The following is a 22,318-nucleotide window of genomic DNA, read 5'->3' as shown; positions in this document are numbered from 1 at the left end:
CACATTATTATCAGGGAAATACAAATCAAAACCACCATGAGATACCACCTTACATGAACCAGTGAGAATGGCTAAAATTAACAAGACAGGAAAGAACAAATATTGGTGAGGATGTGGAGAAAGGGGAACCCTCTTGCACTGTTGGTGGGAATGCAAAGTGGTAGAGCCACTCTGGAAAACAGTGTGGATGTTCTTCAAAAAGTTAAAAATAGAGCTACTCTATGACTCAGCAATTGCACTAATGAGTATTTACTGCAATGGTACTGATGTAGTGAAACGCCAGGACACCTGCACCCCAATGTTTATAGCAGCAATGTCCACAATAGCCAAACTGTGGAAGGAGCCTCATTGTCCATCGAAAGATGAATGGATAAGGAAGATGTGGTCTATATATACAATGGAATATTACTCAACCATCAGAAAGGATGGATACCCACCATTCGCCTCGACATGGATAAAACTGGAGGGTATCATGCTGAGTGAAGTAAATGAATCGGAAAAGGACAATCATTATATGGTTTCACTCATTCAGGCAATCTAAGAAATAATGAAAGGGAATAAAAAGGAAAAAAGAGAAAATGAATGAAAATATCAGTGTGGGAGACAGAACATGAGAGACCTGTAACTCTGGGAAATGAACAAAGGGTTGTGGAAGGAGAGGTGAGAGGGATGATGGGGTGACTGGGTGATGGGCACTGAGGAGGGCACTTAATGGGATGAGCACTGGGTGTTATATTGTATGTTGGCAAACTGAATTTAAATAAAAAAATGTAAAAAAAATATACAGAGAAAGAGAGTTCAAATCCTAACAGGGAGGAAAAAAGAAACTTCACTAATGAGTACTCTTTTATTATGAACTCTAGGAATTTGTTTGTTCCAGTCCATTCTGGCTTTCATGAATGGTTTTGTACTGGAACCACATTAAATGAAGTCAATCAAGAGTGGAAAGTCTTGGGGTGCCTGGGTATCTCAGTGGTTGAGCATCTGCTTTTGGCTCAGGTCTCGATCCAGGGGTCCTGGGATCGAGTCCTGAATTGGGCTCCCTGCAGAGAGCCTGCTTCTCCCTCTGCCTATGTCTTCCTCTCTCTGCGTCTCTCATGAATATATAAGTAAAATCTTTAAAAAACGAAGGTAATATCAAAAATCCTGTGTTGTTAACTATGTTACACTGCAATTATTTTCTTTGTCAATAGCATAAAGAGATATATATAATAATTTGAAGAATATTAATAAAAAATTTTGTACTAAAAAACATTGTAAATGATGTGAGAAGGATCAAAATGGAGTAATGGGTAAGTTATCTCACATATGTTTGAACATTACTGCTTGCTTGTTCTATAGAAGTAAAACAAAAATGTCATACTATACAATTCCATCAGGTAATTACCTGCATTTGGATGTCAGCTCTACAAATTTCCAATTTTATGACCATGAGTGAAATGTCTCTCTGTGCCTTTATTTTCTTATTTTCAAAATGGGTAGACTAATATGATCCAGCTCAGAGGTTGTTGAGAAGACCAAGTAACATGTAAAATATCTTGTAAAAAGCCTTATCACAAGATGCCTGGGTGGTTCAGCGGTTGAGCACCTGCCTTTGGCTCAGGGTGTGATCCTTGAATCAGGGATTGAGTTCCGCATCAGGCTCCCTGTAGCGAGCCTGTGTCTCCTTCTGCCTGTCTCTGCCTCTCTCTGTGTCTCATGAATAAATAAAAAAAATCTTAAAAAAAGAATTTTGCAAATGATTTTCTGTATATATTGAGATATATATGATTTTGTTGTGTTCTGCTCGAATGGTATGTTAAAATGATGGATTTCAAATGTGGAACTAACAATGTATACCTGGGATAAATCCCACATCATGATGTATCATCCTTTTATATATTACTGATTTTAATTTAACAATGCTTTGTTAAAGGTTTTGAGTTTGGTTCAGGAGAGATGATGGTTTGTATCTTTTCTTGTAATATCTTCATTTGGTTTTGTTACAGGGAATAGTGCTGTCATCCTAAAGTATGAAATTGGTATTATTTTTTCCTTAATTGCATGATAGAACTCACCAGTAAAGCCATCTAGGCATAGAGATGTTTTCATGACAATGTTTTTGGCTATGAATTCAATTATTTAATAAATATTCATATTATCTTTGGTAATTAAGTTCTTTCAAAAAAATGTCTCCTTTTTATTTAAGCTATCAAGTACATTGGCGATAAAATGTTGAAAATATTCTGTTATTTTATAGAATCTATAATGATGTCCCTTCTTTCATTTCCAATATTGATAATTTGTATTTTCCTTTTTCGTTTGATCAATCTGGTGAAAGGTTTTTCAGTTTTACTGAGCTATTCAAAGAAAGTATCTTTGATTTTTTTCTCTCTCTTTTTGTTTCCTATTTCACTGATTTCTCCCCCTTAATATATTTTTTCTTCTGATTGTTTTGGGTTTATTTTTTTCTTGCTTTGCTAATTTTTGAGGTGGAGGCTTAGAGCATTGATTTCAGCCTTTTATAAATTAAATATTTAATATTATGTATTTCCCTCTAAGCATGCTTTGCCCATGTTCCATCAATTTTGATATATTGTGGTTTTATTTTCATTCAAATAAAATATTTTCTAATATCAATCACAATTTTTATTTGACCATATTTAAAGATGTATAATTAATTTCCAAATATTTGGGATTTTCCAGATATTTCTTTCTTATTGATTTATAATTTAATTCCAATGTGGCTAGAGAAATACTTAACATGATTTCAATTCCTTTCTATTTCCTGCTTAGTGAATGTTCTATGTGCCTTGAAAGTAATGTGTATATTGCTGTTGTTGGGTAGAGTGTTCTGTAAATGTCATTTAGGTCAATTTAGTTAACAGTGTTGTCAGTCTTCTATATCCTTACTGAATTTTTTTCCTTTGTCAACTTGTTCTGTCAAATACTGAAGGGGAAGTCTTAAAGTTTTCTTTTTATTTTTTAATTATTTATTTATTTATTATTTATTTTATTTTTTATTGGAATTCAATTTGCCAACATATAGCATAACACCCAGTGCTCACCATCAAGTGCCCCCCTCAGTGCCCGTCACCCAGTCACCCCATCCCCCACCCACCTCCCCTTCTGCTACCCCTAGTTCGTTTCCCAGAGTTAGGAGTCTCTCATGTTCTTTCTCCCTCTCTGATACTTCCCACTCATTTTCTCTCCTTTCCCCTTTATTCCCTTTCACTATTTTTTATATTCCCCAAATGAATGAGACCATATAATGTTTGTCCTTCTCTGATTGACTTATTTCACTCAGCATAATACCCTCCAGTTCCATCCACATCAAAGCTCTAATTGTGATCATCCTTACATTCTTTCCCAAGTGTGCCTTTTCTGGCTCAGCAGTACTAAGGCAGGGCCTATAGTAGAGCTAGCATCAGCCAGGCAATTAAATGTCAATCTCCTTCTCTGGCTGCCTCCCAAAATGTATTAGTGATTTTATGGGAAATGTTTACTTTTGGTTTCCAGGAGATGAAGGGAGTGGATTGTTTTTCTTCACAAGCTTAACGTAAAACAGATGACTTCCATCCCTTCTCAGTTCTCTTTTGTGTTAAAGAGAAAGGGTGAGATTACTTGTTCAAATAGCTGAATTTCAAATATTGGGTAATTACCTGTTTTGTTTCCAGCAATGGGGACTTGGTAATAATCCAGGGGAAAATAGAAAAAGTCCTGTTAAATAAGTTACACTTGTGTGGAACTGAATACTGAATTAGTTCATACTATTATCCTTAAAATTCTATACTATAGTTAAGACTTCTCACTGAGAAAGACTGTGTCACAGAGGTAATGTGTCAGTGGAGGCTTATTCTAAAATTCCCAAGTGTTTGCTTAGATAATATTGCAATCATTCTTTTAATAGGAGCAAAAGCCGGTATGGTACAATAGTAGTTTGTTATCAGCAGCAAAAAGCAGAAACATTTAGTTTTCTTCTTGTCTATGTTTAATTTTACAAAGTACTTCTATAGGACGATCCCGTTCAACTGCAATGTTTTGACCTGATTTAACCAGTTTTGTTTTCCTTGAATGTGATTTTTTTTGTTGTTGTTTTGAAAAGCAGGCCTTCCTGGAGGAGAAAAAAAGTTCTATTGGGCATCAAATTACAAATGCATGTGGAAGGGAGAAATAGGATTAACTTTTGTTGATCTCAGTATAGTCCAGACACTGTGCTAGGTGCTTACAACCATTTCTTTAGTCCATCTTATCAAGATCCCTATCTGGGATATACATTAGCCATATTTTACAAATTATGACACTGAGCTATAGAGCAGCATGAGGTCCCATAGAAGGCAGAAATTAAGATTAGAACCAGGATCTTTTTAGAGCCAAAATTCATGCTCTTTGCTGTCCATCATGCTTCCATTACTATGGAGGTCTGACACAAAGGTAACCCACAATCCACTGCAGTTTTTATTGATTAATTTTGTGGTTTCTGGAATGTTATGCAATTGTAGTTGGCACAGAATGATATCTTTCTTTTTAGATTCACTGTTTTAGGAAAGCTTTGATCACACATTGTACCTTAAGCAGAAAATCGATTTTGGTCTTTGATAAATTTGGCATTATATAATACTGACATCTCTTTGGACCTCAACCTTTATAAATGTTAGTTTTAATGTGAGGACTGAACAGAGAGCAGCTTAAGGCCTTTGATCTAGGCAAGGAGGGAGAACTAGGAAAGTTCAAAGTGTAGCAAGGTTGATTGGCCAGTAGAAATGAGAAATCTGGTAGACAGACAATTCAGGTAACAGAATTCAAGGCAAAATAGTTATCAGAGACCCAATTCTTTCTTGCTATAAGAAAGAATAATCATGCAGAGAAATAATCCCAAAAATAGGTCATCAATGACCATGCACTTGTATGAATTGGAAAATTGATTTTAAGATATGATTTTCTGACTAGCAACATTGCCATCACAATTAATTCGTTAGAAATACAACTTCATGAATTCCACTTTGATTTACTGAATCAGAATCGCTCAAGAATTTCTGCTTTAACAAAATTTCCAAATGATCCATATGCATGTTAAGACTTGGGAGCCTCTGAACTAGAGGTACTGAGCAATAAGTAGCAGGAAGGAGCAAACCAAGTCATGGAAGCTTGACTCACTCCTTCATGTACTTAATAAAGAATTATTAGAAATAGAAGATATCCGGCTGGCTAACAGCCATAGGAAAAGATGCTCAACATTACTCATCATCGGGGAAATACAAATCAAAACTTCAATGAGATATCACCTCATTCCTGTTAGAATGGCTATAATTAACAACACAAGAAACAGATACTGGCAAGGATGTATAGAAAGGAGAATTCTCTTGCACTATTGGTGGGAATGCGAACAGGTGCAGCCATGGAATGGAGAATGGCTGGAAGAATGGCATGGAGAATGGCATGGAAGTTCCTCCAAAAGTTAAAAATAGAACTACCCTATGATCCATCATTTGTATTGCTAGGCATTTACCCAAAGGATACAAAAATACAGATTTGGAGGGGTACATGTTCCCTGATGTTTATAACAGCATTATAAACAACAGCCAGACTATGGAGAGAGCCCAAATGCCCATTGACTGATGAATGGATAAAGAAGTGTGTATTATGCTAAGTGAAATAAGTCAGAGAAAGACAAATACCATATGATCTCATCATATGTGGAATTTAAGGAAGAGAACAGATGAACATATGGGAAGGGAGAAAAAGAAAAAGGGAGAGAGAAAAACCATAAGGGACTCTTAAGGATAATGAACAGTGTTGATGAATGGAGGTGGATGGGGGGAGGGTAATGGTTATTAAAGAGGGCACTTGTGATGAGCAGTGAGTATAGTATGTAAGTGATGAACTCCAGAACTGATGTTGCATTCTATATTCATTAACTAAAATTTAAATAAAAAATATTGGAAGTGCCAGGCATTGTGTTACATGCTGGTAATGCAGAGATGAAGGGATAAGAGTGCCTTTGTTGCTGAGATAGAGGAAAATAATACATTCGGTTGTGTTGAGTTTGAAGAATCTAGTGTCCCATAGGCAATAGGAAGCACAGTTGGCCTGTACTCAGAAAAATATATGGTCTAAAGAGTTATAAGTTCATAAAAGAATAGCTAAACCCTTGGGTTTAGCTAAACCCTAATGGTTTTGGGTGGGGTGGGGTTGAGTTGGGGGGTGGCAATATGGAGTGAAGAATGAAAGGGTCAAATGCCCGAAATTCCTTGAGGTCTCGATAACCATTCCCTTCCCAACCAGCTACAGGCTGCCAGGTGTTCTGACTACCTTCTAGTTACTCTGTTATTGAAAGGGGGGTGGTGATCCTTTGCCTTAGGTAGTATAAAATAGTTGAATACACAACACCTGATGTGACTGGATGAGATTGGCAGCTGTTTATTAGTAACATATGCTCATAGCCTGGGGAATGGAGGACACCATATACCAGGCAGGACCCACAGGGGTTTCTCTTGGGAGCAGAGTGAACCAGCAGGGGCTATGGGAGGCAGGATTTATAACGATGAGAGGGTGAGGTGACCCTTTAACCCTGTTGGAGGATGTGGTTTGTTTGAATAATAACTCAGGCTGGCAAAGAGATGAAACCAATTAGGTTGAGGACCATGTAGGGTGTTGTTAGCTGGGTTGATAGGTGAGATAGCTGGGTGGGGAGCAAGGGAACTCATGATAAGCCTTTGGAACTCTCTCAAGGCAGCACATGGAATTTCAGATTTTATGATTCATCAGCATATGTGGGAAGTCCACTTCATCAACAATTTTCTTCTTAGGGAGCTTCTCTGGACTAAAGCCCTCTTATTCTCTTTTGCTTTTCGTCTCACAGCCTGTTATCTCCCTTGCACCCACCTCTCTCTCTCTCTCTCTCTCCACACACACACATCCTTCTATTGACAATGGGTTTGGACAATCATCCTGGCTGTAAATTCAGCTGGCAGTCAGATTACCATCCCATTCTTGTAGAGAAAAGTGCCCTGTGTTTCTTAAATGATTCAGATACCCAGACTTGGCATTCTAAGCCTGGGTCTAGAGATCTCAGCCTTTGTTTATCTGAGAAAGTGGACCAAATATGTGTATATAGGACACAAATACTTGAGATGGCAGAGAGAAAAAGAGCATAGAGGCAGCCAAGAAGAGTTGTAATAGAAATTGGAACAAAACCAAGGGAAATATATCATAGGAGCCCAAGTAAAAAAGACTATGCAATAAGAATGGAGTGGTTGAGAGTATATGCAGCTGGGAGCACCAGAAGAAAGAAACTGAAAAGTGAATATTGGATTTGTCATTTTGGAGGCATTTTATGTTACCTTGTTAGAATTAACACTTTAATGGAATGTGTGTGTATAGATATGTGTGGAGAAGGGTTATAGGAGGGGTTGGAGAAAGAAAGATGAAACCATGGAACAATGAATTCAGAAAGAACAGATACTAAAGTATTCACAGGAGAAATGATGTCCTTTAATACTCCAGCAACATCAACATTTTAATGGAGTTGGATTGGGGAATCAACTAAATAAGAACAGAGGTCTAAAAATATGTGTTGTATGATCTCAGTCTTTGTACTGGTTGAGGTCTGATTTGTGACCAAGTATGTGGTCTATTCTGGAGAACATTCCGTGTGCATTTGAAAAGAATGTGTATTCTGCTGCTTTCAGATGAAGTGTTCTGTATATATCCGTGAAGTCCATCTGGTTCAATGTGTCATTCAAAGCCCTTGTTTCCTTGTTGATCTTCTGCTTAAATGATCTGTCCATTGCTGTGAGTGGGGTTTTAACATCCCCTATTATTATTGTATTATTATCAATGAATTTTTTTTAAGTTTGTTATTAATTGGTTAATATATTTGGCTGCTTCCAAGTTGAGGGCATAAATATTTAAAGTTGTTAGGTCTCCTTGTTGGATAGACTCCTTTATTATGATACAGTGACCTTCTTAATTTTTTTTATTATAGTCTTGGTTTAAAATCTAGTTTGTCTGATATAAGGATGGTTACTCCAGCTTACTGGAGGTATTTTTGGGTCTAAAATGAGTCTCTTGTAAGCAGCATATCAATGGGTCTTGTTTTTTACCCATTCTGATACCTATGTCTTTTGATTGAAGCATCTAGTCCCATTTACATTCAGAGTAATTATTGATAAATATGAATTTAGTGTCATTGTATTACCCATGAAGTCACTGTTCCTATGGATTGTCTCCATTCCTTTCTAGTGTTGCTTTTGGTTTCTCTTTCCCACTCCAAGGGAATATTTAATATTATTTCTTGCAGAGCTGGTTTAGTGTTCATGAAATCCTTTAGTTTTTGCTTGTCATGGAAGCTCTTATCTTTCCTTTTCTTCTAAATGACACCCTTGCTGGATAAAGTATTCTTGATTGCATATTTTTCCTAGTTAGCATGTTGAATATATCCTGCTATTCTCTTCTGGCCTGCCAAGTTTCTGTGGAGAGGCCTGCTGCTAATCTTATGTGTCTACCCTTGTAGGTTAAGGACTTTTTGTTCCTAGCTGCTTTTAGAATTCTCTCTTTGTATGTTGCAAGTTTCACTGTGTCTTGGTGTTGACCTATTTTTATTGATTTTTGAGTTCCCTGTACCTTTTGGACTTGAATGCCTATTTCCTTCCCCAGAGTAGGGAAGTTCTCAGCTACAATTTATTCAAATAAACATTCTGCCCCCCCCCCCCCGCCCTTTCCTGCTCTTCTTCTTCTGGAATTCCTATGATACATATGTTATTGTGTTTTATGGAGTTGCTGAGTTCCTTAAGTCTATATTCATAATCTGATAGTTTTCTTTCTCTCTTCTTTAGTCAGCAAGAATTTCTCTGCAGCCTGGGTTTCTCTGATGTCTTCTATGCCTTTTTAAAAGCCCAACTAGTGTTCTTATGACTGCTGTTCTAAATTCTTATTCAGATATATTGTTAATATCTGTTTAGAGCAATTCTCTTCTCTGTGGTTTCTCCTTGATCTTTCTGTTGGGGAGAATTCCTCTGTCTTGTCGTTTTGTCTAGGTTTCTGTCTTTTACAGGTTATGAAAGCTTGTTATGTTTCCTGCTCCTGACAGTAATATTAAGAAGGGGTCATATACTCTTCAGGACCTAGCACTTCAGGAAGTGTTTCTGGTGTATGCTGTGTGCACTCTGCTGTTGTGTTTTGGCTGCTTTTTCCCAACAGGTCAGTCATCTGCAGAGCTCCTCCTTGCTTGCAGTGGGAAGTGTTTGGATCTTTAGCAAGACGTGCTTTGATTTGTTTGTTAAAATAAGCCCCAGGCGGGGGGCGGGGGGAGCCTGATCCAAAAAAAGAAAAAAGGAAAAGGAACAAAAACTCCAAACAGACAAACAAAAAACTATAAGCCTGATTTCAACAAAAAAGAAGGAAAGAAAGAAAAAAAGAGAGAAAAGCGAAGCCTGATCAAAATAAATAAATAAATAAATAAATAAAAGTGAGAGAGAAAAGGAAATTAAAAAACAAACCAACAAATGAACAAGAAACTATAAGCCTGATTCTAAAGGGGAAAAAAGCAAAACAAAACAAAAAACCCTGGTCCTATTTTCATCAGAACTAAAGCTGATACTTTAGTGAACATAGAGTGATGGAGCACTCTATGTTCAGTAGACTTGATGCTTCAGGCTGGGGGCTGGAGGAGGGGGAAGTGTCTGGTGCTGGTCCTCTAGGGGAGAGGCCTGTTGTCCTGTCTCACAGACCTCTATAAATGATGCCCTCCTGGGTACAGGGGAGCAGGGTATGGTGTAAGTGTCTCCAGCCTCCACTGGGGGAGCAGGGTATGTTGTAACTGAAGTCAGACTGTGCTGGTGGGTGGGAGGAAGATGATGTCACCCTCCCTCTGTCCTAGGGAGGGGAGATCCACCTACTGCTGTTCAGGAAGCACTCACAGAAAAGAGAACATCTCCTCTCTTGTGTCCCAAGCCTCTGTCAGATCCCTGCTCTCAACCTGCCTGTGCCCAGGCCAATGGCATGCCTAGTGCCACAGTTCTCCTGTGTTTTATCTTTGGTCCTGGGCTGGGATTCAACACTCCAAATCTTAAAGGACCCAGCAAAGTGTGGACCTGTTCCCCTTCTCTAGAGGATAGCCTCCCAGCGCTGTATCTGATGCCATTTTGTCCGAGAAAGGCCGTTGCATGGCTATGCATGTGCTTGGAGTTTAGGGTAAAGTACGGTGAAAAACTGCAACCAGGTTATCGGCCCTTTGTGCATCCTTCTTCTGTCTCTTGCTGATGAATGGCTGCTCGTTTGCGCCCAGGGGGTCTTTTGTCCTTGGAGAGGGAACATACCCTCTCCCAAATGTGCTCCAAGAAGGAGAATGTTCTCTCCCAATGTGACCCATGGGATCCCTACAACATGTTGTTTGCTCTCTGCTCCTGGGGCTCCATCCTCCCTCTCCCAGGGAACACCACTGCCTGCCTGGCTTGACTCCAGGGAATGGTGTGAACTTCTAAAGCCTCAAAATTTGAGCTCCACTGTTTGTAAAAACTTGCAATAGTCAGTTCCTCTTGATTCCCCAGTCAATAGTTTTGAGAGAGTGTCTTTCTAGGGTGAACCTGAGGAACTGCTGTTCTTTCTCCCCTTCTCTCTTTTACTCTATCCTCTCTCCATGAGAAAGGGCTCCCTCCCTTCCACAGTACTGCAGTTTTTCTCTCTGATTCATGTCTCCACACCTTGTACCTCCTATATTCTCTCCCTCTAATTGTGCAGATTGTTCTCTTAATCCCCAGATCAATTTCCTAGGTGTTTAAAATGACTCGATGTTGATCTAGCTATGTTTGAGGGATGAGGCAAGCCTGGGGTCCTCCTACTATTCTGCTACCTTAACTACTCCCCCAAAGTGTCAAGAACAGAGGATAATTGGCAATTGTTGAACTATCTGATGGAGTCTCATTATTCTATTCCTAGATCATTTTCTAAAACTCATGATGTGTTCAGAATGATCCATAATAAATGTCAGTGTTTCTTATGGACCAGAAGGGGTCATGCAGGAGAGAAAGCCATCAAGGGTACATTTGGGAGAGGGTAAGGAGACCCCAGTGGAAAGAGGATGAAGGTGTATCAGCTAATGATGTGGGGCTGAGGAAGAAATTGTAATATGTTACAACTCTTCTAACCCTCTAGCCTTTTCAGGAGAGCAGCAAGAGAGAGGAGCCAACAGGGGATTTTTAAAGCTGCCCTTTGAAAGAAAGCATCAACTTTAATCATATGCCAGGTTGGTTCAGGGATATCAGCTTTAATTGCCTAAACCTGACAAGCTCAAAGCCACCCAACTATAAAGAATTGTTTTATATCTCTACCTTTCCTCTCTTCTGCATTCCCTTGGTTCTCCATTTCCTCATCAAACTTTAGTCCTTAGGGAGAGCAAATCTTCAGGTGGCAAGTGAAGGAGAATTTGACCAGAAGACCCAAGCCCCTTTCCTCTAGACAGGATTCTAGCCTGAAGCAGGATTTGGGTTTGGGGTAGGAAGAGTAGGGGTGGGAAGAAGATGTGATGCTAATAAGTTCAGAGATTTGACTATTTCACTGAACTGGACATTCTAATTACTGAATTGAGACTGTGTTTGAACCTTAATATGACAGTAGGACTGTCTATTAAGAATGAATAGAGGGATGCCTGGGTGGCTCAGTGGGTCCCAGAAAGGCATATAGGCATCTATCTGCCTTTGGCTCAGGGCGTGATCCTGGGTCCGGGGACCAAGTCCCACATCAGGCTCCCTGTGGGCAGCCTGCTTCTCCCTCTGCCTATGTCTCTGTCTCACCGTGTCTCTCATGAATAAATAAATAAAATCTTAAAAAAAAAAAAAGAATGCCTGGGTGACAGGCACTGAGGGGGGCACTTGACGGGATGAGCACTGGGTGTTATGTTATATGTTGGCAAATCGAACTCCAATTAAAAAATATACATAAATAAACAAACAAACAAATAAAATCTACATTAAAAAATAAGTAAAATGTTATACTTGAAAACTTTAAAAAAAGGAAAAGTATAAGAGGCAGAAGTTGAATCAAGGGATGACATATAGAAGATAATGTTTTGATCACCAACTATACTTGAGGTTGTGGACTACCTCACATTTTAAATCATTTCTGGCTGTATTTCCTTATCATGGTCATTTCAGCTCACACTCAACCCATACCAGCAAACTCATTCTCTTCCTTACCACTTTCCTGTTTCCCACCTCCTCATTTCTGTTTCTGAGAGCATCATTTTCCCCAGTGTCTCAGGCTCAATATTTAGGAGTTAATCTTGATTGTTTAGGCATCAAGTCTTTTGAATTTTCTTTCTCATTGGATTCTCTGGCTCCATCACTCACTGATTGTGGGTCTGCCATAAAGTAGGAGATGTGTTCTGAGATGTCTACAACCCACTTTTCTGCTGTTTCCATGGTAGCCCCTGATGAAGATGTTTGTATTTATATTATGTTAATGTGACTCAATGACCATAGCTGGATGGACCAGCAATCAAGAACAACTTGACAGGTAGATATGCTGGGGCAATCTGATTCTCTCTCAAAAATGTGAACCAATACAAGTTTTTTTGTTGAGCAACTTTGAGAAAGTTTTTATTCCTAGTGACCAAACCAGCTCTAAAGGGAACAGAGTCAACATTTAATCCCTCTGAGTCTTAATCTTCATATTTATAACATTTAATTCCTACTCTATTACTTGTTCTAGTGGTGGCATACTAGGCAATTTACTAGTTCTAAGCAGGGTCATTTTAATTTTTTTAAAAAATGTTTAATGTTTTTGTCTAAATTCCAGTTAGTTAACATAGAGTGTTAGTTTCAGGTGTACAATATACGGAGTCAAGTATACTGCACAATGAAGGGATAATCAACAAAACTGAAAGGCAACTAACAGAATGGGAAAAGATATTTGCAAGTACCATATCTGATTTTTTTTTCTTATGGCAAACTTTTTTTCATTGATATTTCACTTGACATTATTTCCAGGAAGGTCCGTGCTCTAAGATGAACCAAAGAACAGAAATCCTAAAGCTCTTAAGAGACTTTTTCACACTATTCTGAGTAGGGCAATGTTGATATCTAACATTTTACCCCTTGAAGCTTTACCTATAGATACAGGAAGAAGAGGTAACATCATAGACAAGAATCAAACTGTATGAGAGTATAAGAAGCTCCTCTCGGGTTACATACCACCCACCTCTTTAAGATTGTAATGATAATTGACTGATTTCTTCCCCTGTAAAGTTCAGTGTGATTTTTGTTTTAAGTAAAATGTCAGAATATGTGAACATGCTGTACTTGTTTCTCTTAATACACTAAAAATAGAAGTTTTTAAATTCTTCATGAGTCCAAGCTGGGACATGACCACTACTATAGTAGGACTACTACTACTCCTTTTTGAAGCTGAATAATATTCCATTGTGTGATTATTATCAATTGTTTCTACTTTTGGACTATTTATAAACAAGGCTGCTACAAACATTTGGTAGGAGGTTTTTTTTGTGTGTGTGTGTGAATGTTTTCATTTCTTTTTGGTCTACACCTAGGAGTAGAATATGGGTCGTAGTATCTTTTTGAGGAATCAATAAACCATTTTCCACATTGATTGTACCATTTTACCTTTTCATAAATATTGTGTGAAGGTCTCAATTTTTTCACATCCTTGCCAACAATTATTTTTTTCCTTTTTAACTTTTTTTCCCCTGGTAGGTATAAAGTGTTTTTTCTTTTTTAATTAATTTTTTTCAAACAATTTTATTTTCAAAATGGAAATAACTATTTTTCTCATTATCTTTGTTGTTATAATGCTTTCAGATAATGCAAATAGCTACCAAGATAAAAATGAAAATTGTCCATGACTCCACTCACCCAATGATAACAACTGTTAGCTTTTGGAGGCGGGCAATAGTTTGAAGGGCTATTTCAGCTAGGCTGTGAAATACCTACATTGTTAAGTATATCTTTGTAGGGCAGAAGTTCTTGTTTGCCAGAGTTTTGAATGAATACTGTCTAATTCTTGAAAATCACCCAGTTTCCCCTTCCCTACCTCCTGTTTACACAATCTTCAGATAATTGCTTAGAAACAGTTTTATTTAGTTAAATGCTTCTCCCATCCAGATTATGGCTTACAAATGAGAAAAGACATAGTCATTTATTGAGCTTGTATGAGACACCAGGCATGGTAATAAGGCATCTTCATTGTATTACCTTTAATAATCAAAACAGGTCTATGAGGAACGTCTTACTGTCATCCCACTTCATGGACTGAAACAGGGGCTGAAAGATGTTAAAAGTAACTTACTAATAAATCTAAGGCCATGACTTTCCAGCCTGGGTCTGGCAACTGAAAACTATTTGTTTTTTAAAATTTCAACATGCAACATCGTTTGGTGGGTTACTTTATTCTATTACGGTTTTTATTAATTCAGTTAATCATATATTTTAAGCAGTCAGTGGTAAATAACTATAAGGACAGATCAATAAGAAACTGAATAAGCTAAAACATTATAAAAATACAGTTATTAATTACTGATACTGTAATGCCTATTAAATATCTTTAAACATTCTGACAGTTTTATTGAAACTTAATAGACAGTCAATAAACATAATTTAAGATGGACATTTTGATAAGTTTTGAAATATGAGTGCTCCTGAGACACCACGATAGTACAGTCAAGATAGTGAGCATGTCAGTCATGCCCAGAAGTTTCCTTTTACCCTATTGTTATTACTCCTTTCTTTTCTGCTCCCATGTACTCCTACCCTCAACCACTAATGTGCTATTACTACAGATTAACTTGCATAATCTAAATTTTTTATAAATAGAATCATTTAGTATGCACTCTTTTCTTTTTAATCCAGCTCTTTCACTCAGCTTAATTATTTTGAGAGTCATCCATGTTGAAGTGAATCTCAATAGTTTGTTTTTATTGGTGAGGAATAATTTTATTGTGTAGATACACTGTAGTTTCTTTATCCATTTCTTTTATCATTCCAGTGGATGGATATTTGGGTTCCAGTTTTTTACTGTTATTAAAAAAACAGATATGAATATTCATGTCTTTGTATGGAGATATTCTTTTATTTGTTTTGGGTATATACTTAGGAGTGAAATGGCTAGATCATATGATATATGTATGTTCATTTATTTTAAAATATTTTAAAGAAACAGCTTTATTGAAGTATAAACTACATGCCTTAAAATGCATCCATTTTGAATGTACAGTTCAATGAATTTTGATTTACAGAGTTATATATAACCACAGTCCAACATTAGGAAATTTTCATCACCTTAAAAACACCTGCTTCTATCCTTAGCTCAAGGCAACCACTAATCTACTTTGTGTTTCTATAGATTTGCTGTTTCCGGCTTGAGGGCTGGAATTGGAGTGGACCAACAAGGGTATGTGTGGGGAGGGACTAAAGCAGGCTGTACTCAACTGCCTGGTGGGGTGGGGGTGGGGTGGATAGCTGAGGTTGGTATGGGCCAAGGGTTCAGGGCAATCTGGGGTGGCCCTACTAGTTCTGCTAGAGCTCCTGGATCATGTTTCCTCTGTGCTATCAAGGTGTAGAGGGAATGTAAAAAATAGCAGTTGCTAGAACCCCTGACCCAGGAGAGAGAGAGTTCCAGCAGTTTCTAGTTTGGCAGATGCTCTAGAGTTAGTATATAGATTTCTTTAACTTACTAGTTGTCCTTGTAACTGCTGTGTCTTACTGTGCCCAGAGAGGTGGAGTCAGTGTGGCAATGACTCATTGATAGCCCTGCTGCTTTGGGTTGCTGCCTGAGGAGTGATATTACCGTAATTACTGTGTTGTCATCTCTCTTACCCTTCTCTGTGGCTTCCCAATCATCTGTTGTACAGAAGCTGTTCAGTTAGCCCTCAGTTCTTCAGGAGGAATTGCTGTAAATGTAGATGTGTAGATTTTGTGTTTCCTTGGGAGGGGATGAATTCAGGGGTTCCTATGCTACTATCTTGTACTGCCTCATTTTATTTTATTTTATTTTTTTGCATATGGATACGCAGTTGTATGTGTACCATTTGTTGATAAGACTATCCTTTTCCCACTGAATTACCTTTGCATTCTTGTAAATAATCAGTTACATATATATGATTAAATCTGTTTCTGAACTCTGTATACTATTTCACTGCAAATACATGTCTATCTTTATGGAAATACCATATTGTCTACATAAATGTAATCTTTTTAAAAAATATTTTATTTATTTATTCATAAGATACACACAGAGAGAGGCAGAGACATAGGCAGAGGGAGAAGCAGGCCCCATGCAGGGAGCCTGATATGGGACTCGATCCTCGGACTCCAGGATCACACCTGGGCCACCCAGGCATCCCCACATAAATGTAATTTTATAGTAAATCTTAAAAGTAGGTAGTAGAGGCTTCTGATGTTCTTTTTTTTTTTTTTTCCAAAATTTTTTGGCTATTCTAAGTCCTCTGCATTTCCGTATAAATTTTAAAATCAGCTGGGGATTTTGACTGGTATTATACAAAATCTATATACCAACTTGGAGAAAACGGACATCTTTACCATACTGCATCTTCTGACCCATAAACAAGGTATATTTCTCCACTTATTTAGATCATCTTTAATTTCTTTCAGTTGTGTTTGGTTGTTTTCAGTGTATAGGCCTTGTACATCTTTGTTGGGTTTCTCCCTAAGTATTTAAAAAAATTTAATTGTTTTATAAATGGTATTTAAAAATTTTCAATTTCTAGTTGTCTTTGGTTATTACATAAAATACAATTGATTTTTGTGTACTGATTCTGTAGCATTCTGCATCCTTGCTAAACTCATTAGTTATGTTAGCTTCTTTGTAGTTGTAGATTCCACTGGATTTCTTACATGGATGATCATGTTGTTTTTATTTTTATTTTTTATTTACTTATTTATTTTTAAATAAGCCCCACACCCAGCATGGAGCCCAATATAGGGCTTGAATTCATGATCCTGAGATCAAGGCCTGAGCTGAGATCAAGAGTCAGCACTTAATCAAATGAGCCACCCAGGTATCCCAATCATGTTGTTTTTAAATAAAGGCAGTTTTACTTTTTCTTTTCTAATCTAGATTACTTATTTCTTTGTCTTGCATTATTGCAATGACAAGAACCTCTAGTAAAATTCTGGATAGAAGTAGACTGAAGTCCTTTTATTGTTCTTGATCTTAATCAATCTCCTATTCAGTCTTAGACTGTTAATTATGATGTTAGCTGTAAGTTTGCTTTGGTCTATGCCCTTTATCAAGCTGAGGAAGTTCCGTTCTATATTTCTTTAATATACATATCCTTATATATTATATATCTACTTTTTATATTTGTGAGTTTGATTAAAACTTTAGCATATAGATTTTTGAATTCTTGTGTCTATGGTCATGAAAAATATTGATCTGTATTTTTCTTTTCTTGTAATGTCTTTGGTTATGATATCAAGAAAATACTTGCCTCATAAGATAGGTTCAATAGAATTCTCTACTCTTCAATTTTTTTATAGAATTTGTTTCGAAGTCATACTCTTTCTTCCTTTAAATGTTTAAAAGAATTTGCCAGTGAAGACTGGAGATTTTCTTTATAAGAAGATTTTAAACTACAAATTCACTTTAAAAAAATTGTTATGGGGTGCCTGGGTGGCTCAGACATTGGGCATCTGCCTTTGGCTCAGGTCGTGATCCTGGGGTTCTGGGATCAAGTCCTGTATCAGACTTCCTGCAGGGAGCCTGCTTCTCTCTCTGCCTATGTCTCTGCCTCTTTCTATGTGTCTCTCATAAATAAACAAATAAAATCTTTTAAAAAATGGATATAGAACTATTCATATTGCCTATTTCTTCTTGAGTGAGTCTTAATATTTTGTACCTTTTAAGGAATTTCTCTATTTTTACTAAAATTACCAAAGTATTGTCCATGGTATTTTCCTTTTCATCCTTTTAATATCTTTAGAAACTATACTAATGCCAACTCTCTTATTGATATTGGTAATTTGTGTTATTTCTTTTTGTTTTCCTGATCAGTCTGGCTAAAGGCTTATCAAATTTATTATTTTTTCTCTGATCTCCAGCTTTTGGTTTCATTGATTTCTCTATTGTTTTTCTGATCTACTTAATAGTAACAAATTATTATATAATTTTTTAGTTTTTCCTGTATCTTGGAACATCTATATTTTTATCCAGTTATCTTTTTGAAGAAATATGGATCTTTTCATTTTTACTGTTAAATTTTTTATATTTATAATGTAATATTTCATACATATGAAAGACTATCTATAACTGGTAGGTTAAGAAGTACAATAAAATAAAAACCTATGAACTTGGTGGATTACTTCTATACCTGTCAGATTGCAGGGTAACTTATATTAAAGTTGTAGAGGGGGGCATCCGGGTGGTGCAGCCAGTTGAGCATCCAACTCTTGGTTTCAGCTCAGGTCCTGATCTCAGGGTTGTGAGATCAAGCCCTGTGTTGGGTTTCATTTGAGCATGGGTTCTGCTTGAGATTTTCTCTCCCTCAGTTCCTCATGCTCATGCTCATACACTCTCTAAGCTGAATAAATAAACCTTAAAAAAAAGTTGTAGAGGAAGTTGATTGTGTTTTTCTATGTACTAATTGTACCTAAGAAAAGTTGTTCTTAATATTAAGACAGATTTGTCTGCCTTTTAAAGCTAACATTCACTGAGTGCTTTCTACATTTTTTATCAGTGTCCTAAGAAGCAGGTGTTACTATCATCTCTTCTATAGTTGAAGTTTGCTTCAAGCCACATTCAACAGAAAACCCAACTCTAGCTTAAACACACATGGGTTTATTTTTCTCTCTCAATAAGAAAGTTTACAATAAACATTACAAGACTAGAATGGCAGAAAACAATTTTGTTTGTTTACGTATGTATGTAATCTCTACACCCAGCATGGGGCTCAAACTCACCATCCTGAGACACAGTTGCAGGTTCTTCCAACTGAGACAGCCAGTGGGTAGGGGAGAGGGTAGAAGAGAGAGAGAGAGAGAAACTCAAGCAGGCTCCATGCCCAGTGTGGAGCCCAACATAGGGCTCAATCTCCTGACCCTAAGATCATGACCTGAGCCAAAACTAAGAGTGAGGCACCAGGCACAGGCACTAGTCCTCTTTTTTCATATGGTCGTATAATACTTTATGTTGATAGGCCCTGGATTTTCCAACCATTTCCTAATTATTATTAGTTCTTTCAATAGTTTTCTGTTGAAATACATCTTTTCTTGTATTTAAAAATGTGTCTTTATTTTTTAAGTTTTTATTTTAATTAGTTGGTGCTCATTACAAGTGCACTACTTACTCCTCATCTCCTATTTCACTCACTACCCCCCTTTTTGGTAACCATCAGTTTGTTCTCTGTACTTAAGAGTCTGTTGGTTGGTTTGTTTCTTTTTTTCCTCTTTGCTTATTTGTTTTGTTTCTTAAAGTCTACATATGAGTGAAATCATATGGTATTTGTCTTTCTCTGACTGACATATTTTGCTTAGCTTTAAACTCTCTAGCTCCGTCTATGTTGCAAATGACAAGATTTCATTCTTTTTTATGGATGAATAATATTCCAATGTGTGTGTGTGTGTGTGTGTATCATATCCTCTTCATCCATTCATCAATCAATGGACATTTGGGTTGCTTCCATATCTTGGCTATTGTAACTAATGCTGCCATAAATATAGGTATGCATATATCCCTTTGAATTAATGTTTTTGTATTATTTGCGTAAATACCCAGTAGTGTGATTGCTGGTTTGTAGGGTGGTTCTATTTTTAACTTTTTGAGGAAGCTCTATACTGTTTTCCAGAGTAGCTGCACCAGTGTGCATTCCCACCAACAATGCAAAAGGGTTCCCCATTCTCTATATCTTTGCCGAAACCTATTGTTTCTTGTGTTGTTGATTTTAGCCATTTTGACAGGCATAAAGTGTCTCATTGTAGTTTTGATTTACATTTCCCTGATGATAAGTAATGATGAGAACCTTTTCATGTATCTGTTGTCCATCCATATGTCTTCTTTGGAGAAATGTTTGTTCATGTCTTCTGGCCCATTTTTTTAGTTGGATTATTTGATTTTTCACTGTTGAGTTTTATAAGTTCTTTACATATTTTGGATACTAACCCTTTATTTGATATGTCATTTGCAAATATCTTTTCCCAATCCGTAGGTTACCTTTTAGTTTTGTTGATTGTTTTCTTTGCTATGTAGAAGCTCTTTATATTAATGTAGTTCCAGTAGTTTATTTTTGCCTTTTTTTTTTTTTTCTGCTTTCCTTCAGGAGACATATCTAGAAAGAAGTTTCTATGGACTATGTCAGAGAAATTACTGCCTGTGTTCTCTTCTAGGATTTTTATGGTATCTAGTTTCACATGTAAGTCTTTATTCCATTCTGAATTTATTTTTGTTTATGGTGTAAGAAATAGTTTAATTTCATTCTTTTGCATGTTCCTATCTAGTTTTCCCAACGCCATTTGTTGAAAAGACTGTCTTTTTCACATTGGATATTCTTTCTTCTTTGTCAAAGATTAATTCACTATATAATTATGGGTTCATATCTAGATTTTCTATTCTGTTCTGTTGATCTATGTACCTATTTTTGCATCATTACCATACTGTTTTGATGACTACAGCTTTATAATATAACCTGAAGTGTGGAATTGTGATGCCTCCAGCTTCACTTTCCTTTTTCAAGATTGCTTTATCTATTTAGGGTCTCTGTAGTTCCACACAAATTTTAGGATTATTTTAGTTCTGTGAAAAATGCTATTGGTATTTTAATAAGGATTGCACTAAATGTATAGATTGCTTTGGGTAGTATAGGCAGAAAATTGTGACTTTACAAGTGATTTCTAGAAATAGAATTGAAATAAGGGCCATTTGCACCTTTTTTCTGTGACTTGTCCGTATCTTGTCCTTTTTTTTTTTTTTCTGTAGGGTTATTGGCTGTTTCTCTATTTTTAAGAAACTATATATTAAACACATAACTGTTCATGGTATAATTGCAATTATTTTTCTCGTGTAACATTTTACTTTTGATTTAAAGATATATATGATCAGTTTAACAATATTTTTATTAACTGCATCTGGAATTTGAGTCATAGTTAGCAAGGGCTTCTACTATTAACAAATATTAGAAGATTTTTCCATCATTTCACTTTTTATATTTAGATCTCTTTCTCTTAGTATCCGTATCAGTGTGATACATGAACATAATTTTATTTTTGTCCTTATGGATATCCAATTAACCCAATATCTCCATTACAAAGATATCCTTTTCCATGCTTAACTGAGATGTCATCTTTATCATATACTAAATTTGCACATGCATTTGAGACTATATAATGTTTTTCTATCTAATTTGTGTATCTGTCCATTCCTTCATCAATACCACATCACAGAGATTTTAAAACATAATTGAATAAGTTCTAGATATTTTAATATTTTAGAGAAGAATTTTTTCTTTTTCACTTTTTGTTTTTTCCAACTGCTAGATAGAGGCTGTCCCCAGTTTTGGTCTCACGGTGACTTTCCATCTTCCAAGCCAGTGATGACTAGTCAAATCTCTCTCACATCATAAAGTGACTGACTCTTTTGCCTTCTTTTCCCACATTTAAAGGATCTTTGTGATTGCATTCACTCCATTCTGATAAGCCAGGATAATCTCTTTATTTATTTTAAATTTTTATTAAATTTTAGTTAACATACAGTGCAGTATTGGTTTCAGGGGTAAAATTCAATGATTCATCATTTACATACAACACTCAGTGCCCTCTTTAACACCCATCACCCATCTAGCCCATCCCCCACACACCTGCCTTCATCAACCCTCAGTTTGTTCTCTATCATTAAGAATATCATATGGTTTGTTTCCCTCTTTCTTTTTTTCTTTCCCCCATTCCCATATGTTCATGTGTTCTCTTCATTAAATTCCACATATGAGTGAGATCATATTATACTTGTCTTTCTTAGACTGATTTATTTCAGTTAACATAATACACACTAGATCCATCCACATCATTGCAAATGTAAGATTTCTTTTTTTTTTTTTTTTGATAGCTGAGTAATATTCCTATATATATATTTAACACCTCTTCTTTATCCATTCAGCAGTCAGTGAACATTAGGGTCTCTCTATAGTTTGGCTATTGTTGATAATGCTGCTATAAACATCAAGTTGCATGTACCCCTTCAAATCTGTATTTTTGTATCCTTTGGGTAAATACCTAGTAGGGCAATTGTTGGATTTAATTCTATTTTCAACTTTTTGAGGAACCTCCACACTGTTATCCAGAGTGGCTGCACCACTTTGCATTCTCACCAACAGTGCAAGAGA

The sequence above is a fragment of the Canis aureus genome, chromosome 10, assembly GCF_053574225.1.
Source record: "Canis aureus isolate CA01 chromosome 10, VMU_Caureus_v.1.0, whole genome shotgun sequence".
Lineage (NCBI taxonomy): Eukaryota > Metazoa > Chordata > Mammalia > Carnivora > Canidae > Canis > Canis aureus.
Note: the sequence above shows the minus strand (reverse complement) of the source record.